Genomic DNA, 8,208 nt, shown 5'->3' on the forward strand with positions numbered 1-8,208 from the left:
CTGTACACACGGGGAATCATCTCCCGTAATTTTGGTAGCATCGAAATGTATAGAAACCAGAGAATGGGGGGAATGGAAACACTGGAGAACACACTCTGTATTGTTCTGCCTCGATCAAAAAACACCAGTCTACGCATGTATACGGGTCTGAAATGATGCGGCTTGTCTATCATTGATTATACGTTTCTTAACTATAGCTGCGGTATTCGATTCAGCTTTGGCTGGGCGCACTATGGCTTAATTTCTTTGACGGATGACTCGCGCTTACCGTTTCCCCAGAGTCTCGCATAACTACAGCTTCGCTGCATTCGGTCGGTGAATTCTCGGCTGGTTCCGCATTTCCGGAGGAAGCACACACGCTTTCCTTCCCAGTCTTTCGCGTAAAGCTTTAGCAGGCCCCTACGAGCAGAAGGCTGACACGCCATAGTTTCTGGTCAGTGTAACTTGTCCATGATGGGTTTAAAACCGCCATCGCTTATAGTGAAAGTGCGGTGCACACTTCAACAGAGAGAGAGTTGACCCACACATGGCTTACGAAACGCTCGGCTCAGTCATGCCAAGAACAGGGAATAAAAATTCGCAGTTCCACCGGAAAGGCGAAGCACCGATTGTGATAGCGAATTAGTAGATATCTGTACGAAGTAAAGGTAATAGTTTTATCGGTCGTATAACCTTGTAAACATTCTCTTGCTAACTAAATTAACAATGATAGAATGCGTAAGTGTGACTCAACGAGGACGTAGAAAGAAACAGACACACGGAGACAGCGCTGTCTTTGTCTGTCTGCTTCTTTCTACGTCCTTGTTCAGTCGCGCTTACACATTCTATCAAGGATTCAAACTAGCCCGTCAGTTTGTCTTAACTAAATTAACCAGCACGGTGTCACGCGCGCACAGGTCAACATGAACACAGATCGCTGGATGACAGGGAAACTGTCTGAAAATGCTGGAGTTAGGAATCGCGGCAGCAGCCGCGAGCCTATTGACCTCCGTGCATATGTCGCCTCAACGCGTACGAGACGTCGAAAGTACAGCGCATATGAAGCTACCAGCACTACGTGCTCTCTGCAAACATCGCAGATCGCTTTGAAGATGAGGCCCACGCAGGCGCGCACTTTAGCCACGTCGCAGACCGGTTTCAAAACACGCGAGCGCCCGCAACGCGTCCCTACGGAATCTGCCACTGGCATCTACTACGGCGTCCGCGATTCGCGTGGCCAAAGCCGTAGCAGACGCCACGGTTGTGACTCTGTACGGAGTGGCGGGCGAGGAGGGCATCGTGGCACCGTAGCAGCCGCCGGAGAAAAACGCCCCTCCTCCCTCGCCTCAACCCCCTTGCCTCGCGTGCCACAGGCGAGAGCACGCATCCGGGCTGCGTTCCTCGCTTGCGCACGCGAGATTGAACCGCGTTCGCCGGTTCACCCTCACACGCTTTCACTCATACGGAACCTCACGGTGACGGCGACGGCAAAAATACTCCTGGAATGCCCAAATAACTGCTATCGTAATAAAATGCATAAGCACCGTAGCGCACTTCAAAAACAAGGAAGAAAGTGTTGAGTCTGATATTTGCCGCTGTAACGACCGGTTGGTGTAATTTTGCTGCGCCGCGTTTGCGTTTGTTGTGCGAGGAGGTGACGAGTGGTCTAATGCTGTTTTGTGCCCTCCGCTTCGTCTCGTGACGTTAAGAACAGTTGTTTCTTGTTGTGACGAGCCGACTAACATATTCATGCATGTACATGCATACATCGTATATACGTCTACGAGTGTGGTTCTACAAGCTTCTATTCTGTCATATTGTGTGCGGCGTCATCTGTGAGTGCATGACGAAAACATTGTACTCTTGTTGCTATATCGTTTTATTGTCGTGTAGATGACCTAAGCTTTTATAGGGCGCATTTGCGGTAAAATAAGTTCGGAGGGAGGGTGAGGGCTGGCGGGGTCATAGATACGTATACGATGACCGGTGGTTTTCGTAAATGTTGGGGGGTTTTTTAATGGTAGTGTTTGACTAGGTCATCAACTCTAAAGGACATCGTACAAAATAGAGAGAAAGCTACCGTTTGCCTGAGGGGGTCTTTGCACATATATACACTACATAGATGACTGTTACTTCGCAGTGGAAAGTTTAGGCTTGATCTCTCGAGGTGACGGCGGATTTTGTACCTATCGGAAACTCTCAACGTGCATCTATCGGCGTGCACCAGCGCCGAAAGGCTTCCACGTGTCACTGTTACGTGTATAGTAGCGAAGTTTCTTCGGCACCGGATTTGCACTTTGTGTACAGAAATAGAGAGTGTTTTTATAGAAGTTTTCTTGTGCGGAATAGTGTATTGTGATAAGCACGTCAATATGTAAGACGGCAGTTTACGGTACGACATTTACAATGCTTTCTAGAAGCTGGCGCACCCAGCCTGCACATGAACCTCTGTGATGTTTTGTGCTGAGGCTGAGATGGGCCTGCTGAGCGGAATACGTGATCATAGTATCTGATGCTCCTTGCGTGACATTGCGGTTCGATGGACATTCGCGCATACAGCTCAGTCCAAACTCATTCTTTGTGTAAATTTATTTGCTTACGTTGTGCCACGCGATGCAAAGGTGATACTGCAAGCGATTAGAACGGAAACGACCTGCACGAGAAACATGTAAAATGAGGCGGATATTGCCTCGCATGGTTAGAGAGACACTGAGACACATACTGAAAGACATACTGAAAGACTAGACATATACTGAAAGCGTGATTAACACATTGGAACGATTATGTAGGCTGCTATTGTTGGAAGGAGTGTCGTAACATATTTATCAATAACCCAAGAGCCTTGTTCCGTAAACAAAACTGGCACGACACATCAAGCTTAGGTTCACTTCAGCTGTCTTCTCAGGTAGAGTTTGAAAGCCGGCAGGTGATTAATGTCCAGTCCGATTCAACCTTCTGACTTTTTGTCTGTATTGTAAGGAATCAAAGGCCATGACATCACATATAGCTCTTCGCTTAAAGTACGGGAAAGAACATGGGCAACGTTTCTGTTATATCTGTAGGAAACACCACGCCATTGCTTTAATAATACCATCGCAGGCAACTAAGGAAAAGCGGGCTCCGCATTGCAGCTGCACTGTTTCATAGGCGTTGTCTCTTTTTTAGTCTGGTTTTTTTTCTTTATTAATGTCAGTTTGCTGCCCACCTGACGAGATGTTTGATTTAGAGTTTCAGCTTTCAAACATCGATCACATACCAGCCGCATTCTGTGTTTTTAGTTGCAGCCTACAATGGTAATCTGTGTAATGTGTTTAATTTTTCTCCACGACATTTAGTTCGATCGACCAATGTCAGCAATCTGTGGGAATTGAACAATTGGCGTAAATTAGCTGGACAAAGACCGGCAAAGAGATGCGCTTTCTTTGCGAAAAGCGGTGCGAGCTTCCAGTTTCCCGTGCGCGCCGAAAGCTTGTCGCAAGGCGAAATAATACCGTGTAGACTCGTGTAAGAGCCGCACCCCCACGGGCAGCACCCCGAAATTGGCAGCGCAAAATATGAAAAAAAATTGCATCAGAAAAGCAATTGCGCCTGCCGATGCTGCGTGCTACCCACTTCCACGTGCCCCTATTACATGGCGAGAGCCTTGCGTTGGCCTCTGATGCAATGGTACCTCTGGGGATCCGGGGGAAAGGAGAAATGGCCGGCTGCGCTGGCACCGCTTTGACCAAAAGATTTGGCCCCGCGTAAGGGCCGCACCTCGTCAAAATTGTGAAAAAAAAGTGCGGCCCTCGCCCGAGCGTATACGGTATAGGCTATATTTTAAGGCTTCGTAAAATGTCCCCTGAATTATTTTCGTCCACAAAGCTTCAAGGTTGTTTTAGGGTTTCTTTAACAAGTAATAAAGAGCGTAATCATTTACTGCACTTTTTGATGCGTGTTGTTCTCTAGAATCGAAGTAAAAGCTATAAGTTTCAATTATCTGACTACAGCGATGAAATAATTCAAAAATGCGTTTTTAGCTTGTTATCCAGCTCTCCTGTTGACAGTTTAGCACAGGTGGTGTACGATCCTAGTCGTTGTCATCTATGGAACTCCCACGAACGAGTAGCACTTTCGTTGCATTATACAACTTCTTTATCAGGCAAGAAAACGCCTGCAAATACCATACTACACAAAACCTCCGATGCACATATGCTCGGGGCATGCGTCCTCTGCTTCACTGTGCACGCAAGCCTCTCGTGTAGGCCACGATAGCTAGCTCCATTTTGTTTAGAAATTCATTTGACGTAGAAAAGCAAATGTGGATGTAAGGCTTGATCAGCGGTGCTGCCCTGATTAGGATCAGAAAAATATGCTAGATCGACCAAATAAACGCCCGGTATTTTCTCTGTGCATTTTTATAGAGAAGCTGCAGACCGGGACAATACGAAGATAGGGCAAGGCTGTAAGGTCAGTCTGAATGTGCGCAGTTTCATTTAGGAAAGATCATACTGGTGAGGCGATTAATACGGCGGGATAAGCTTGACTTGCGGAAGATAACTAAATTCCACGAAGATGTGGAGTGTGAATTTGTTCTCTCCAAAGATGAAATGCGAACGCGCACATTCATTCACGTGGCTGTTCGCATTTCGAACGCAGTTTTTAAACGATGATGACAGCGATAGTGCGGTCACAGCCACGACCATTACACACGAGTGAATAAAATAGGGACGTATATAGTCATCGTGTAAAATGAATGCTCAGTGAGCTACGGATGAAGCTTTTATCGCGAGTTAGATTTGTTGGACTCTGCTGGGCCCACAACATGAAAATTGGTTGTAACAAGACATGTCTGGGCTTGCGGAAGATGGGATCGAATTCCGCCTGTCTTAGCAGTAAGAGTGATATACTGTTTGTGAAAAAATACGCGGCTGCTTGCAGTGACGCTGACTGCTTCGTGCTGGATAGTGGAGCAATGAGTGTTTTCGATGTCATGCTGTTAAGAAAGGTAAACAAATGAAAGCACGAGCAGCAGCTCACAAATTTCCACCAGCGGTTGCGCAATATTATCCACACGATGCAGCCGAACCTTTAGTGGCCATATCAGTGAACGTGCCCTCGGATTGTTGTACTTACGGCGTGTGCTGTGTTGTTTCTTGTCGTGTCACTCATCCCACGTGTTTCGGCAAAGATGTAACTGCGCACAAGCTGTGTGGTGCAACTAGAGTGTGTCGGAAATAAAGCGTTTTATTGGACGATGTCTGAGGAATAAAATCACTCACGATTCTTCGGCCCAACTATAGAAAGTGGCGTTGTCTGCGCTGTAATACTCGTGCAAAATTAGGGTTCAGTGGGCTGGGCCATTGCCAGCCCATAGCGTAACAAAGTCGCGGACACCTAAAAGCGATAGAGTGCTTCATTATTCTGGACTCTGGTACTAGCGGCTTTAGTAGTTGCAATGACATTGTTGTGCGGTGCCAAAGAGTATCGTTTGAAGCGAAACACAGGGTAGTTTACGCTGTAGGTTACATCGACTAACCTCTCGCTTACAGTACAGAGAAAAGCATGAGTTCTGGTTCAACTTGGTTCGACTTGGTTCAACGAGCGGCTGCGAAGAGCCAATAAAAAGAAAAAGCGTTTGTATAGGCAGGCAGTTGCTAACAACCTATTAACTACGTGGGAAACCTACAGGAAAAGCGACAAGGATTACCAAATAATGCTGAAAGCCACCCGGCGCCAGTTTTTCAGTGACGTCTTACCCACTATGCTATCTAATAATCCCCAAAGATTTTGGAGCGTAATTAACCCACATTCACGCCCCATTTCATCCTTAACTAATTGCAATGGTGATCAGCTGGATGATGCCCATTCTGCTCAACTTTTTAACAACGCTTTTTCGTCTGTTTTCACTCATGAAGTCATTACCCCTTCTTTACCACTCAGTTCACTTCACGATTATTCCATGCCCTCTATAGTTATAAGTGATGGTGGTATTCTTTCTTTATTAAATAACCTTAAAGATACTACAAGCACCGACCCGCTTGGCTTTAACTACAAAATTCTTCGAAATATATCTCAGAGTATTTTTCAAGTCCTTTCTGCACTTTTTTCCCAGTCTTTATCATCTGGCTGCATCCCTCATGACTGGCGAGTAGCTAAAGTAATCCCAATTTTCAAATCTGGCAGCCGCTCTGATCCCTTAACTTTAGACCCATTTCACTGACTTGCACCTTCTCAAAGCTCCTTGAACATGTCATACACACCCATATCATTAATTATCTTGAAGATCACAACATCATATATAAATATCAGCACGGTTTTCGCAAGGGATTTTCTTGCGACACTCAGCTTGCTGGATTTACTAACGACTTATTTATTTTAGTAGACGCCGGGTTTCAAGTCGACGCTTTGTTTCTCGATTTTTCTAAGGCATTTGATCGGGTCCCCCACCATAGACTACTACTCAAGTTATCGCATCTCAATGTTCACCCTCAGGTTTTAGCATGGATTAAAGACTTCCTCTCATCTCGCGTTCAGTTCACAGCTGTTAATGGTTCTAACTCTTCGATGACTCAAGTCACATCCGGTGTACCCCAGGGGAGCGTGCTTGGTCCCCTGCTCTTTCTAATATTTATTAATGACCTACCCAATTGTGTATCTTCCCAAATCAGACTGTTCGCGGACGACTGTGTTGTGTACCAAGCCATTAAATGTGAAACTGACCACCAATTTTTACAAACTGACCTCGATTCAATTAACACTTGGTGTTCATCGTGGCTAATGATGCTAAACCACTCTAAGACAAAGCTGGTCTCCTTTACAAGAAACTCTTCCCGCATCCCAACTGCATACACTATTAATCACGTAACAGTTGAGACAGCTTCTACTTACAAATATTTAGGGGTTCACCTTCAGTCCGACTTAACCTGGAACTATCACATCGATCTGATTTTAGCAGCTGCTAACCGATCTCTTGGCCTCTTAAAACGTAACCTTCGACACGCTCCAGCGCCTGTGCGTAAACTTGCTTATATCACCCTAATCCGTCCGAAAATCGAGTACGCTTCAGCCATATGGGACCCGGATCAAACCTACCTCATAGATAACATCGAATCCCTGCAGAACCGTGCTGCTCGTTTCATTTTTTCAGATTACTCACGTTTCACTAGCGTCACATTGTTAAAGGCTCGTGCTGGTCTTGATAACCTTTCCCATCGTCGCAAACTTGCTCGCTTAACACTTTTTCACAAAATATACCATCATCCGTTGCTTCATGACGATTTCTTTCAGTCACCATCGGCGGTCTTTCCACGCCGTGACCATCCTTTCAAGATCAAACGCATCATTTGCCGCACTTCATCTTTTGCGAAATCATTCATACCCAAAACAATTATTGAGTGGAACCAGCTGCCTGCTTCAATCGCAACTGAAATGAATTCGTACAAGTTTCATGAACTTCTAAAAAATGAATGTGATGAGTAGCTTTTTTTCTAGTTTTGTTCCATTACTGCAATGTGTTTGATTTTTAATATATACAATTTTTTTTGTGTTCTGTTTACTACGTTGCGTTTTTTTTTTCATTATGTCTCATTGAGTGTTGTTGTTTTGTTGTTTTTTTTAATTCTTTGCCTATTCCTTGAATACGCTTCTCTGGGTTGCTTGTAGAATTTTTGTCACCCCCGTATGTAATACCCTCGTTGTGAGGGCCTTTAGGGGTTTCTTGAAATAATAAATAAAAATGAGTGACATATGATTAAGGCAATATCCTTGAAAAAATTATTTTTCCAGTTTTGCCACGAGAAGCACTTCATTCCACGAAAAACATATTCCCCAAATTTCTGGACAAGGTGAGCACCATAACTGTATTAAACGTGGTGCCAAAGTTACCTCCTGCCCATAAGAACAACTAACTTGGCTTCATAGGGACCTGACAAAACTGGGTGTTTTTTCAGGTCCCTATGAAAGCTAGAAACTTGCAAAAAGTTGCTTTTAGCTTTAACAGTTAAGGACATAGCTTCATAACAGATTCTACTCCTGGAGTGGTAACCGGAATACCACATCTACCTACATGCCAAGACAGGCGTACGATGTCGCCACTCGTCGATTGATAATGTCGTCGACCTAGTTACCTACATTCAGCACCAAAAAGGATGTGAAGGTATCTGCGCTTCTTTGTTCCTCGATGTCAGTGGGGGGTACGACAACGTTGCACATGAAACCATCCTCGCTGCTCTCGAATAGCTAAGCCTC

This window comes from Dermacentor albipictus, unplaced genomic scaffold (genome assembly GCF_038994185.2).
Source record: "Dermacentor albipictus isolate Rhodes 1998 colony unplaced genomic scaffold, USDA_Dalb.pri_finalv2 scaffold_14, whole genome shotgun sequence".
NCBI lineage: Eukaryota > Metazoa > Arthropoda > Arachnida > Ixodida > Ixodidae > Dermacentor > Dermacentor albipictus.